Here is a 14,577-nt window from a genome sequence, read left to right on the forward strand (position 1 = left end):
GTAAAGCTAGAGCGAGTATATTCATTTTGGGAGAGCAAACCAGCATCTTACTGCTGATATCTGACCACAGTTCCTCCTGAAAGAACACTTGTTACAAAAAAAAACCTCTGGGGGATACGTAACTCGGGAGGGGGCAGGTTCTGGATCCTAATGTGGCTTCCCCATCCTCCTCGGTTCCGGCAATCCATCGCTGTGACGACCCCCCGAAACCTCGGCAAGGTAAATATTTACCTACTGCGTTCCAGCATAGGCGCGCCAGCGGCTCTTTGTTCTGGCTAAGGTGGAAATAGCCGAGCCTGATTGTATCCGCTCTACTGGGCAGGTGCAAGTCCTTTACGCCTGCCCAGTAGAGCGGATTGATTGGGCTCGGCTACTGTGCCTGCGTTGGATAGCGGTAGGTAACTATTGCCGCACCTGCGCAGTAATTGTCAGGCTTTGTTGAGGAAGTTTTAGGGGAGCCAGTGCTGGATTCCCCCAGGCTACAAAGGACGGGGAAAACTCATTGGGAACCTGAGGCTTCCCCCTTCCGAGGTAAGTATCTCCCAGAGGGAGATTTTTTTGTTACAGGTTCTCTTTAAAGCGGACCTGAACTCAAAACTTTATCTCAGCCCTAAAAGATAAGCAACAGCATAGTAACCTTTACAGAAATTTTTTTTCACTGATACGAAAACTGCAATAAATACGCAGTTTGTCTACTTCCTGCTTTTATGGAATCAGACATATTGTTAACATCCTGTATTTACAAATGAGCTCTCTGCCATGGCAGCCAGCTGACACAGCTATCAGGAATCAAATTACAAATTGTGATTAGTCACAGATGAGGGGGAATTAGGCTGAACTCTCTAAATTCATACCGGGTGCATTTTTCTATGTTTTCCTACTTTCCAGTGCCAGAGTTCAGGTCCACTTTAAAGCAAACCTGAACTGAAAATGAAGTCAAAATAAACTTACACATGTCATACTTACCTCCCGTGTTCTCCTCTCCTGCATCCTATTTGTCCACTGTGATCGATGGAATTCTCAATCCTCCATTATAAAAATGACAGTGACCCTGTAACAGCACACTGTTAAACTGTAATGTCACCCACTTGAGCCATAGGGAAACATGGACATTACCTTGCTCACCAGTTGTCCTTTCAGCTATAACTGACAGCAAATGGTATATAACAGACAGCAACTGCTATACTTCAGTTCTGACAAATCTTGTCAGAACTGGAAGATATCATTGGCAGAAAAAAATGGTGAGCTTCTGAGAGGAATTGATGGTTAGGTTAATATATAATATTCATTTGCAGGTACATCATGTATTTATTTAAAAAAATAATAATAATTGGTTCAGGGTCCCTTTAAAGCCGAATGCTAACCTATCAGTAGCTTCCTATTGATTGCAGACTATGTTATAAATACATTGAAGACACGTTTACTCTTTACAAGCACAGTCTGGAACTGCAGTTAGTTTAACACCCAAACGATTTTGCTTTGTAAAACTGCTCCTTTCATCAATATTCCTTATTTTCTTACTTGCACAATTGTTTATTGGATATTTTTATGTGAGACCATTTCTAGACAGCCTTCTGCATCTTCACTAGAGAATCACCTTTAATTAAGGATGTAAAGAGCATGAATGTATTGGCAGCCCCGATCTGTCCTGACTTCCTCCCAGGGAAAGAATTACAAGATTGTGTTTCTCTCCGGGTCAGCTAGTTTGCCTGGCTATTCGTGCATCTTTCCATTGGCTGAGCATATCAGGATATCACATGCAATGTTACATGTGGCCAGCAGACTGAGTAGCTCACAACACTCCTCCAAGATTGTACTCTGCAAATCAGCTTAGGGGCTCCATAGCTCACACTACACACACTGAAGTTCCAATCATCTATGTTGAATAAAGATGTGTATTCATCAAGCTCAACCTCTACAGCCTCTCTGTGCCTTAATTAATAATACATTGCTAGGAGGTGCCAAATCATAATAAAAAGGTCAACACTCTGTGACAGCCTAATTCCGATTGGCGGCGCATAGTGGCTCTGTTGTTCCTCCATGAAGCCATATGGCGTCATCTCGCAAGGAGCAATATTTGACGGGAGCTCTCGCTCGCACTGTAAACAAACGGCCACAGTGATCAGCCTGCTAGCCAGTGACCGGCGCGGGCAGGCTGATTTTTCTTAATAACAGCTGTACAGAGGATTGTTTTGTCGCTTAACTGTCCCATAGAGGGGCTCACAATTTAATCCCTGCCATAGCCATATGTCTATGGATGATTAGTGTAGTGTATATTTCTTTGTCTAGGGGCAGATTAGGGGTAGGGAGGGAAATAAAAAAAAAGTTTTTTCTTTTTTTTTTTTTTTACAAAAAGAGAGCTCCTTTTTTATTAATAAAAAAAATAAAAAGCGCAGCAGCAATCAAATCCCACCAAAATAAAACTCTATTAGTGGGAAGAAAAGGGGGTAAAATTCATTTCGGTGCTAAGTTGTTGACCGAGCAATGAACCGTTAAATTTGTGAAGAGCTGAATTGTAAAAAATGGCTTGGTCACTAGGGGGTATAAACGTCTGGTCCTCAAGTGGTTAAAAGAAAAAAGTGTACTAAACATACCTCTTTTAAGTGAAGACCATGCCATAGACCAGAAAAGGGAAATTTATTGGACACTGCATTGCGCGGGGCAAGGACACACGATGGATGGTTTTAGGGGTTTCCTCAGTCTTCCAAAGACCCTCAGGTAACTATGTTGGGACCCTTTTTGCAATCTTCAACATTAAAGTCGGAGATTGCTTGCAGCCATGCTCCCCTCTGCTTATGCACAATATAGCCTGCCTCTGCCTGGCATCACAAAGCCTCTCATGCATGGCCTTTTCCTCCGTGCTCAAGCAGCACCGTGCTACTGCACAGTGTGGCCATGGCTGTACATGGAGGGGGGCGTGGCCACGAAGAGGAGGAGGGTCACGGACGGCAGTGGAGGGATCGTGGACATTGGGGAAGCCACTGAAGCATCTGGGGTGTCTCTGCTATGACCTCAGGGTATGTGAAAATTATCAATGGTTCGAATCTGATCAGTTGAATAGAAGACAAAAAAATGTGGTCACTTCATTAATTGATCATTATATCTGATTGAAAATTAAATTGAATTAAAAAATTGACTTGTATATGGGCACCTTTAAGAAGGACCTGTTGAAGCCCAGAGGAAGACCTGCGGACGCGGGGGGCAATGAAGGAACACTGGATCTGTCCAATAGAAGTATTTCGGGACAGGCCATAAAACTATTGATATATGTATTTACAATATTTAAAGAAACTGAGCATTTTTCCCCCCAAAAAACGACCACCCCCCCTTAAGTGTGGTTGGTGACATTCGACACCGCTGTGGGCACATCAAACTAAAGATGCAAAAGAGCATACAGATAGGAGGAAGGGGCGCTGGGGGGTAAGGGAGAAGCAACTTGAAAGTGAGTTATGCCTGTCAACTTCCCCCTATGAGGGAAGCCGCAATCACGGCTGGCAAGCTGTTAAAGAAAAAAACAACTGTTTTTCTTTTGTACAGAGCTGCGATCTAGTGCAGCGCTGCATTGGGGACAGCTCTGTCACTGAGCTGTCCCCTCGAGTGGCTCACAAACTGATCCCTCTCATAGGCTGATGCCTATGAGAGTTGATCACTATGAGTGGATCTCGAGGGGGAGGAAGGAAAGGTGGCAGGGAAATAATAAATAATAGAAAAATAGACATTTTAAATTAAAAAAAAAACCCAATAGAATTAATTAAAAAAATAAAATAAAAATTGCAGCAGCGATCAGATGCCACTGACAGAAAGCTCTGTTAGGGTGGCAAGAAAAAGAGGGAAGATTAATTTGTGTGCTAAGTTGTATGGCTGTGCAGCAAATTGTTAAAGCTGCAGAGTGCTGAATTGTAAAAAATGGCCTGGCCACTGGGGGAGGAGGGGGGGGGGGTCAAAACCTGTGGTCCTCAAGAGGTTAATATCTTGGAAACTCTGAGGCATTTTTATGGCAGATGTCAGTGGTTACTTTCTGCAACCACCTCTGCAATAAACTACAAATTGTTGATTAGAAACATTGGCAAGAATCCAAAGTCTATATACAGGCAAGTACGGTACACTATATGCATTCAGGAATTCTATATTAAAGCCTCGCACGCATGCAAGAGGCGTGCCGTCCTTCGAGGATCGAAGATGGCCGGTGGCTGGTAGAAACACCTCACCTGCTCCGGTGGCTGGCGAGCCTATATAGGAATCACCAGCGTTTTTGTCGCTCTTGCCCGTGACCAGGCACTATGACAAAGACCAATGGTGTCCCCTCTAGCCTCTGTAAAGTCCACTTCTGTGCTCCTCCAATAGCTCTAATACCCAGCACTGTGTGTCTACACTGCACTTTGCAGGAGCACACTCAGACGGGTGAGTGCAGAGAGGGGAACTGCAGTTTGTGTGCATATGTCGGCACACAGGGTCTGTGCAGGACGTCCTTCTCTGCGTTGGGTGTCTGCACTTGCAGGTCACAGCTGAGTCGGGGGAAGGTAAAGTTAGTTTGCTTGCTACAGTGCATGGGGATATAGAATAACGATGTCTACTGCTCAGTTATAATAGTATGGCTTTTATTAAAACCTGCAACGTGTTTCTGGAGCGACATGATCCTTTCTTTAGACAAACCGATGTGTGTGTGTGTGTGTGTGTGTGTGTGTGGGGGGGGGGGGGGGGGGTAGAGGGGTGTATTAACTAGGTTCTACTGGCATCATAATAAATGAAGCGCATTCGTCCAAAATGTAAAAACAAAAGGGCATCATGGCATATCCATGTGTTTGTTATCTGGTTTGTTTTCTCCTAACCTAGAAGGAGAAATCTGCACTGCTGGCTGTGGCTCTTGGTGAAATGAAAGAAGGGAGAGCCAGGAAAATGTGTCTAGGTGACATTTCATCTTCTATTCAGCAGCGTTCTAAGATGTTCCATATGTCAATTGCAAATGCAGAGAGAAATTTAGCTCATATAAGCATGCAGGAAGGAACTGCGGACTGTCTGCCAAAGATTCCTACTACTCTAACTGGTCTAAGCTGTCTAAAGCTCTGAAAAAAAAATCAATCGCACATAAACTGCTTTTTATGTTCCATCAATATTCACATAATTATATTGGGCTTTTTGATCTGCAATTCATTCTAATGCAGAGAAAAACAAATACAGTACTTATATGTCTCTTTGTAGAACAAAGGCTAATAAAACCGTGCTTAAGCAAAGCACTCCTGTTAAATGAGAGATCTCACAGTGACGGACCTGCTGCGATGCATTTTAAAACAATTTTGACTGAACCTGATGCAGGCTAAGATGAGGGATGTGCCGATGCATTTATGAAGGCTGGAGGAAAGAATAACACTCGTAATGCCAAGAGTAAAAATGGCCATACACTGGCTGACTTTTTTCATCGATATCTGTTTGATTCGATAATTTAATTGAACCTGCTGTAAATTGGTGCTACAAACGATTCTTTTTTTTTTTTTTTTGACAAATAAGTTTTATTGAGTTTTCCACAAAAACAGAACAATAACATGAACACGTATAGATACATGAAATTAACAACCTTAACATATCTCAGTTTCACCCCTCCCCACCCCTTTGTCTCACAATCTTGACCCCCAATAACCCCCTGATACCAGTACACAAATTGATATATGTGATTAGTTTTGTGAAACATAATCAATACCTTGGTTTTTAAGGTATTCTATCCACGGTATCCAAATGCTTTCGAATTTGAGGGGACAGTTTCTCTGTAAATAAGTTAGTTTATACAGTGGCAGGGCAGAATTTATCATTGCTATCCATTCCGGAACTGTTGGGGGGCCCTGCCGCATCCAATGAAAGATAACGTTCTTTCTAGCGTAAAAACACAAAAGATCCCATAGTATCGTTAGTCTCCTGTTGGGGACTATATCTCCTGCTATACCTAAAAGGTGCGTTTTAGGACTGAGAGCAAGTGGTCTTTCAAAGATTTTTTGGAAAAACGCATTCACCTGTGTCCAATAGGTCTGCAATTGCGGACATGCCCATATCATATGGATAAAATTTGCTGAGTTATGATCACATCTAGGGCATTTGTCAGATCTTCCTGGATACATACGTGCCAGTCTTATGGGGGTATAGTATATCCTAAAGATAAATTTAAGTTGGACGAGCCTGTCCTTTATGGATATCAGGTAGGACGACGAATCCTCCAGCATATCCCTCCATTCCTCTTCCTCCAAGTCTGGCACATCATTTTGCCACTCCTGAAGTACCTTAGTCACCCTAGGAGTTGGTGTCTATTAAAGTCGAGTAGATTGCAGAGAGAGGAGAGTCTAAGTGTTTCTGTAATAGAAGGGCTTCTAGCGGGTCAGATTTAAGTGTGATATTTGTATTAAATTGTGAATTGGCTGCATGTCTCACTTGAAGGTACCTGAAAAACATCTTGTTGGTTAAGGAGAATTCTTGTTTCAGATTATCAAAGGAGGACAATCGCCCTTCTACGATTATATGCTTAAGCCATGTAATTCCAAACCGTGCCCATTGAATAGGATCAGGTATTTGTTGAAAATGTGTTAGATGGGGGTTGCACCATAGAGGAGTGTAGGGTGAGTAGACATCAGGTTGCGCATACTTTTTTCTGGCAGCTTCCCAGATTTTAATGGTAAAGATCATGGGTCCAGGTAGATTAGCGATGGCTTTAGCCCCCCTAAATGGCAGCAGTGTAAGCCCCTCCAGAGATCCCACCACTGCAGCCTCTAACATAGAGGCTGTGTTCCTGTCATCCTGGGCGAACCACCATCTGACCGTTACCAGAGCTGCTGCCCAACAGTATAGCTTAAAGTTTGGAAGGGCCATACCTCCAAGGGCAGTAGGTAGCTGAAGAGTCGTTAGGGATATACGAGGCATGCCTCCAGCCCATAGAAATTTCAGTAAGATTCTTTCAATTTTTTTAAACACAGAATTAGGAATCCATGTAGGGGTCTGCCGAAATACGTAGGTGAAACGTGGCAGGTACAGCATTTTGATCAAGTTAGACCTCCCCATAACCGTCAGAGGTAAACCAGCCCAGGTGTGACAGTGTTTATCGAATGATTCAATGATCGGATTTATGTTTATCTTAATATACTCTTCCAAGGGATATTTAATGTGTATACCTAGATATTTAAACGTGGAGACCCACTGAAGAGGAGTATCACTGGCTGTTGTTTGAGTATCTGGATCTATTGGGAAAAGTGATGACTTCCCCCAATTAATTTTCAAACCGGAGTATTTTCCAAATCTCTCCATTATAGATAAAAGAGTTGTTAACGAATTATTGGCGTCCCTCAAGAATAAGAGGAGGTCGTCTGCGTACAGTGCAACTTTTTCAGTCAAATTGCCTATTTTTAATCCCTGAATCTCATCTGTTTTCCGTATTATTTGTGCGAGTGGCTCTATGGCCAGCGCAAATAGGAAGGGAGACAAGTGGCACCCTTGTCTTGTACCCCTTTGTAGGTTAAAGGTATCTGAGATCATACCATTGGTAAGGACTTTTGCTCTGGGAGTGGCATATAATAGTTTCACCCAACGTAAGAATTTAGGTCCCACCCCGAATTTCTGAAGAAGCATCCACAAATAAGGCCACTCCACAGAGTCAAAAGCCTTCTCTGAATCTAGTGAGGCTATTACTCTATGGCCAGGGTTGTCGTGTTTCACAGAGAGATTAACAAATAGTCGTCTGATATTTATATCCGTCCCCCTTCCTGGCATGAATCCCATCTGGTCGGGGTGTATTAAAGTAGTTAATAATGGCTTCAGTCGGTAAACTAGGATTTTGGCTAGGATTTTTGCGTCCATATTAATTAAGGAAATGGGTCTGTAGGAAGAACACAGGCGCGGATCTCTCCCCCCTTTAGGAATGACTACTATCAATGCCTCTTGCATAGAGTCAGGTAGTGATTGTCTGTTTTCAGGATCTTGGAAGAGGTCAAGTAGTTGTTGAGTGAGCATTTCAGAGTATTGTTTGTAGAACTCTGATGGAATACCATCTAGGCCTGGGGTTTTATTTGATTGTAGCGTGGCTATGGCGCTGGTTATCTCATCCCCAGTAATCGGCAGGTCAAGACCGGTCTTTTGTTCTTCAGACAGATCTGGCAGAGAAATATTGTCAAGATAATTTTGTAGATCATTAATGGGAAGATGGAATTTGGTAGCATATAATGTTTTGTAGTATTTAGCAAATTTTGCATTTATTTCTGCAGCTGTAGTTAGATCCTTACCCGTATCCGAGATGATTACAGGGATAGACACTGCAGGAGCGTGTTCTTTAGTGATCCATGCCAACATTTTCCCGCACTTATCCCCATATTCGAACACCCTTTGTTTTTGATACAGGTTGGCCTTTTTAGTGGACTCAACATGGAGGAGCTTGAGATTAGTTATGGCCAGCTGCCAGGCCGAATATGAGGCCCGGTCAGGTTGTGTAAGATATGCAATTTCAGTATCTTTGACATTGTTTTCTGCTGCCTGATAGCCAAGAAGTCTCACTTTTTTACACTGTTTAATTTGTGTCATATATTCTCCCCTCATGTAGGCCTTAAAAGTATCCCAAACTATTGGTCTCTTGGTAGAGTCTTTATTAGTATTCCAGAATAGGGCAATCGCTTCTGGTATTTTTTCTTTTACTATTTGATCATGGATCCAGTACCCAGATAGTCGCCACGGTTTATTGGATGATTGTACCCTAAGGGTAAGGGTTGTTAGAAGGGGTGCATGATCAGAGATAGCCCACGGGAGATGCTCGATGGATTGTATATTAGGTAAGGACGTGTTGGAGGCAAGCACCAGGTCAATCCTAGACAAAGTTTTATGTGAAGCGGAGTGGCACGTGTATCCAGGGATGCCAGGGTGTCTCCACCTCCAGACATCCGTAAAGCCCATATTATTCACCCAGTTTTGTAAATCTTTAGGTTCTCTTGGGTTCGGTTTTTGCCTATCCTTTGGTTGCAAGACCATATTGAAATCACCTACAATAATTATTTTCTCGGGAGCCCAGTCTGCTATCATATGGGTTAGGTTGTCTAGGATAGACGTTGTAGTGGGAGGTGGTATATAGATACCTACTATCAAGATATCTTGCGTATGGATTAGTGCATGTACCAGTGGCGTAGCTAAGGAGCTATGGGCCCGATGCAAGTTTTACAATGGGGCCCCCCAAGCACTTTATACATAACAATTGATACGGTGCACCAAAACCTGCCAATGGCAACTACAGTGTCAGAGGTGCAAGAAGGGGATGGGGAACAGCTTGCTAATGATTACCACTATTCATAGTATCTATAGAAGTGATTATTATGAGCACAGGACCCATAGAGAGCTAATACTGTAATTGAGGCAGTGCCCTTCAGGGCCCCTCTGGCCCAAGGGCCCCGATGCGGTCGCTACCTCTGCAACCCCTATTGCTACGCCCCTGGCATGTACTGCAACATATCTCCCCTGCGGATCCAGCTTAAGATGTAGGAGTTGAAACGGTAATGATCTACGTACCAAGACACTGACTCCCCTTGAGTATGAGGAGTAAGTAGCAAGATAACAACTTCCCACCCAGGGTTTTTTAATAGCTAGTACTCGGCTACCTGTGAGATGTGTTTCCTGTAGCACGCAGATGTCCGGTTGGTATTGTTTGAGATAATTAAAGACTAGGGATCTTTTAAATTTATCATTAAGCCCTCTTATGTTCCAAGAGAGAACCTTACAATCACTATTTTTCGTCATTGTTATTATGTACAAATTTTAGTATATGATCAGCGTATTTCTGTTGATGGATCGTGTGAGCCAAGACCGTGAGAAACCTGCCCCCAATAAAAACCATTCCAGCCCCCATATTTCTTCCTCTAAACTCCACCCTATATCCCAACAAGGGATATCTGTTCCCTAAACACCCACTTACAACCAACTTATCTAAGTATTGGTCTGTTGCTGTTGGGGGATGCTCCTTCCAAACGTGAGCTCCACTGCCCGAAAGGAAAAACCCCAATTATCTGTTTATCTTTACGATACAAGATAAACAGAATCCTGATTAACACATTTTTTCCAATTAGAACTTAACTTCAGAACATATATCGATCATTTGAAGGTACCTGATGAACCTAAATTACTTGCTAGCGTATACTTGCGACCCAGATGAGTCCCTGATATTGTCAGGGCAACACTGCCTTCCTTATTCCAAGAGGAGGCCGCTACAAACGATTCTTGATCTATCGATTTTCGGTTGACTGTGGCAGAGGAAACATTTTGCTTCCGTGCAGCGGGTGTGGAGCACGCCACTAGCAGCGATGTGCGGTGTATGCAGTGAAGCTTACACTCCCCTAACCACCATTGCGCTTCCACTGCCGGTCATTCCTCCCTGTCTTTTCTGTCCCAGGGCACCTGTGTCATGTTACAGACACTAGAGGACAAACACCAGAGGGCTCTAGTGGCCACATAAGGTATGTGCCACAGTGTCTCTAGTGTTTGGTTTACTGGACAAACGGTACCGGGGTGTAACGATCGGTGGGCGCAGAGAGTATCTGATTACCGGTGATCTGCAGTATCGCCGGAAATACAGATATATACCAGATTATAAGTGATCTGCAGTCTCACCGATAATCCGATATACAAACTAACCTCTGTTCGCCTGAGTAGAGTGTAGTGTTTTGGTGTAACAGTAACACTAGGAGGCCTAGGCCTCAGTGCAGCAAGGAGAACTGCACGTATTCCTTCTGCAGACCTGAGCTCTCCAAGACGGGAGGAGTCAGACTGACAGTAGGAAGGAAAGTCCGAGAGTGACACTCAGGAAGAAGTGTCACTAACAGGACTGGGAACCGCCTCCAATCGTGAGGTCGGTTCTCGAGGTCAGACAAGCCAGGTCGTACACACACGGACAGATAAAGTACAAATACAGTAGGCAAAGGCGGAGTCAAAGTACAGGCAGGGTTCGGCAACGGGGTATCAGATATATCGGGGTACAAAATCAGGAGGCAGAAACAGAGTCTTGGAACGAGCCGAGGTTCGGCAACAGAGTATCAGAAATATCGAGGTACAAGGTCAGAGTTCAGGAGGATAGTCGAGGCAGGCAAAAGTCATAACATATAATCACAATCAAACTAGTACTTTAGCTATCAAATATCTAGCTAAGTGTAGGATTACAGCTCCAGCTGGTCCCGGCACACTTCAGGATCTGACTACGGATCTGGGTGCTCCCACGTATGTGATCGCACGCCAGACAAAGAGCAAGTGAACAACCAGCAGTATATATACTCTAGGACCTTTCCAGGACCTCCCTAATTGCTGGTCCAATGAGAGCAGTGGAATTTGTCAGCTGACCCAGCTGGTCAGCCGACACCCTTCTAACTGCTATTTAAACTCTGCCTTTCTGCTCGCGCGCGTGTAAGTCTGAATCTTGGTGGACTATCAGTCCTAGCCACACCAGTACTGTCATGCAATGTATCTAGTGCGGGGGCCGCCTCTGATGCGGATTCCGCCGTTCCCAATGCGGATTCCGCCGCACTGCCTATGCGGCATGCAGCGTTTTTTCCGCGTTGTGACGCCATGCTGGACGCGGAAACAGCCGCCTCACCTTGAGAGACGGCGGCATTTCCGCGTTTCCTTACAGTACCCCCCCCCCCCCCGAGGAGTGGACTCCGGACAACTCCTACCAGGTTTCTCGGGATGTAAGGCATGAAACTCCCTCCTTAACTCGTCTGCATGCATGCGTGAACCCGGTACCCACTGTCTCTCCTCAATGCCGTACCCTTTCCAATGTACGAGGTACTGTACCGAATTCTGTACCATGCGTGAATCCAATATCTTTTCTACCTCGTACTCAGGTTGGTCGTCCACCACCACAGGAGGAGGAGGAGTGGGACCCACATGGACTGCTGGTTTAAGCAGGGATACGTGGAAGGACTTTACCCCACGCATGCTGGCGGGAAGATCAACGGAATACGTAACGTTGTTGATCTTCTTGGCCACTGAAAATGGACCCACAAACCTGGGGCCCAGTTTATCTGAGGGCTGTCTCAGGGTTAAGTGACGTGTGGACACCCAGACCAAGTCTCCTGGCTGGAACTTCCACTCCAATGAGCGTCTTTTGTCAGCCTGACCCTTTTGACTCTGGAATGCCCTTTCCAGATTACTCTTCACCTTCCCCCAGATGACTTTAAATGCCCTGTGCCAGGCTTCCAGGGTTGGAAACGGAGAGGAGGCTACTGGCAAGGGGGAAAACTTGGGCGATCTCCCCGTTACCACCTGAAAAGGCGAAAATCCGGAGGAGGAATTTCTCAAGTTATTTTGAGCAAATTCTGCGAAGGGCAAAAATCTGACCCAGTCGTCTTGTGCCTCCGCAACATAACATCTCAAAAATTGTTCTAGAGACTGATTTATCCTTTCAGTCTGGCCATTAGTCTGTGGGTGGTAGCCGGACGAGAAAGACAGCTTCATGCCCATTTGGTGGCAAAATGCCCTCCAGAATCTAGAAATGAATTGGACTCCCCTATCCGACACTATGTTTTCCGGAATGCCATGCAGCCGGAAAATGTGGATGATGAACAGGTCGGCCAATTCCTGAGCCGAGGGGAGTCCTTTCAAGGGCACGAAATGGGCCATCTTGCTGAAGCGGTCGACTACCACCCAAATGACCGACATGCCTTCAGACCTGGGGAGCTCACCCACGAAATCCATGGACAAGTGGGTCCATGGCTCACTCGGGGCGGGCAAAGGCTGTAAGGTACCGACAGGTGCCAGCCGGGAGGGTTTACTCTTAGCACATACTGCGCATTCCCTAACAAATTCCCTGCAATCAACAGACAGGGAAGGCCACCAGGCACACCTGGCTACAAGATCCTGTGTTCTGGCAACTCCAGGATGTCCAGCATTTTTATGTGCGTGGAACATTTCAAGGATCTGAAGACGAAAGGGCAAGGGAATAAACATGACCCCTTCAGGCTTCCCTTCCGGGATGTCCTGCTGGAAGGGGCTCAACGTCTCCTTCCAGTCTTCCCAAGTATCAATTGCAGCCAGCACCAATTTTCGCGGAACAATCGTCTCAGGGACGGAGGCCTGTGCTGTTTCTGGCTCAAAGCACCTGGATAGCGCATCTGCCTTAGTATTCTTACTGCCCGGGGTGTACGTAATCACGAATGTGAACCTTGAAAAAAAAACAGGGACCATCGAGCCTGACGAGGGCTTAACCTCTTAGCCCCCTCGATGTATTCCAGATTCTTGTGGTCGGTAAAAACCGTGATAGTATGCTCCGCTCCTTCTAACCAATGACGCCATTCTTCAAAGGCTAGTTTAATGGCTAAGAGTTCCCTGTTGCCTATATCGTAGTTTCTCTCTGCTGGAGAGAATCTCCGAGAAAAATAGGCACATGGGTGCAATCTACCCTGTAAGCCTGAACGTTGAGACAGCACAGCCCCCACCCCGACTTCTGAGGCGTCTACCTCAACAATAAAAGGGAAGGAAGTGTCTACGTGTCTTAGTATGGGTGCTGTGCAGAACAGCTCCTTCAAGGTCGAAAATGCCTGTAGGGCCTCAGGCGACCAGTGAGTAGTATCCGCCCCTTTCCTAGTGAGACTGGTGAGAGGTGCAATAACGGTGGAGTACCCCTTTATAAACCTCCTATAATAGTTTGCAAAACCCAGAAAACGTTGCAACGACTTTAACCCCACCGGCTGAGGCCACTCCAGAACAGCGGATACCTTGGCAGGGTCCATAGACAGGCCCGAGGTGGAGATTATGTACCCCAGAAAGGCGACAGATGTAACTTCAAAAATACATTTTTCCAACTTGGCGTACAGCAGATTTTGTCTCAACTTGTTTAGCACAAATCTGACATGGACCCTGTGCTCGGAGAGGTTGTTGGAGTAAATTAGTATATCGTCAAGGTATACAAGCACAAACCTACCCAACACCTCCCTGAATACCTTGTTAATCAATTCCTGGAAGACGGCTGGCGCATTGCACAACCCGAAGGGCATCACTAAGTACTCGTAATGCCCATCGGGTGTGTTGAAGGCCGTCTTCCATTCATCGCCCTCTCTAATGCGGATCAGGTTGTATGCACCCCTCAGATCCAATTTTGAAAAGATCTTAGCGTCTGTGACCTGCGTGAATAAATCGTCTATTAATGGCAACGGATAACGATTCTTCACCGTGATTTTATTTAGGCCCCGATAATCGATGCAAGGTCGAAGACCTCCGTCTTTTTTCTTAACAAAAAAGAAACCGGCCCCTGCAGGCGAGCGGGAGGGGCGAATGAACCCCTTGGCCAGATTGTCACGGATGTACTCCTGCATAGCCACCTTCTCTGGTCCAGACAAATTATACAGGTGACCCCTAGGGGGCATACAACCGGCACGGAGATCGATGGGGCAATCGAAAGGGCGATGAGGAGGTAACCTATCAGCAGCCCTGGGACAGAATACATCCGAGAACTCGGAGTATTGCTCGGGAACACGCTCCACATGTACCTTGGTCTGACCTAATACCACTTTTCCTAGGCACTGTTGGGAACAGAAGTCTGACCAACTGGTTAATTGTCCTGTCGCCCAATTGATCTGTGGC

The 14,577-nt window shown here is 45.3% G+C and overlaps 1 protein-coding gene across 1 annotated transcript in view; it reads right to left on the reverse strand.

Annotated features, from left to right (window-relative positions):
- PPM1L (protein phosphatase, Mg2+/Mn2+ dependent 1L) overlaps window positions 1–14,577 on the reverse strand; it is a 361,569-nt gene that overhangs the window by 67,475 nt on the left and 279,517 nt on the right. The window lies entirely within an intron of this gene.

Source organism: Hyperolius riggenbachi, chromosome 4 (genome assembly GCF_040937935.1).
Source record: "Hyperolius riggenbachi isolate aHypRig1 chromosome 4, aHypRig1.pri, whole genome shotgun sequence".
NCBI lineage: Eukaryota > Metazoa > Chordata > Amphibia > Anura > Hyperoliidae > Hyperolius > Hyperolius riggenbachi.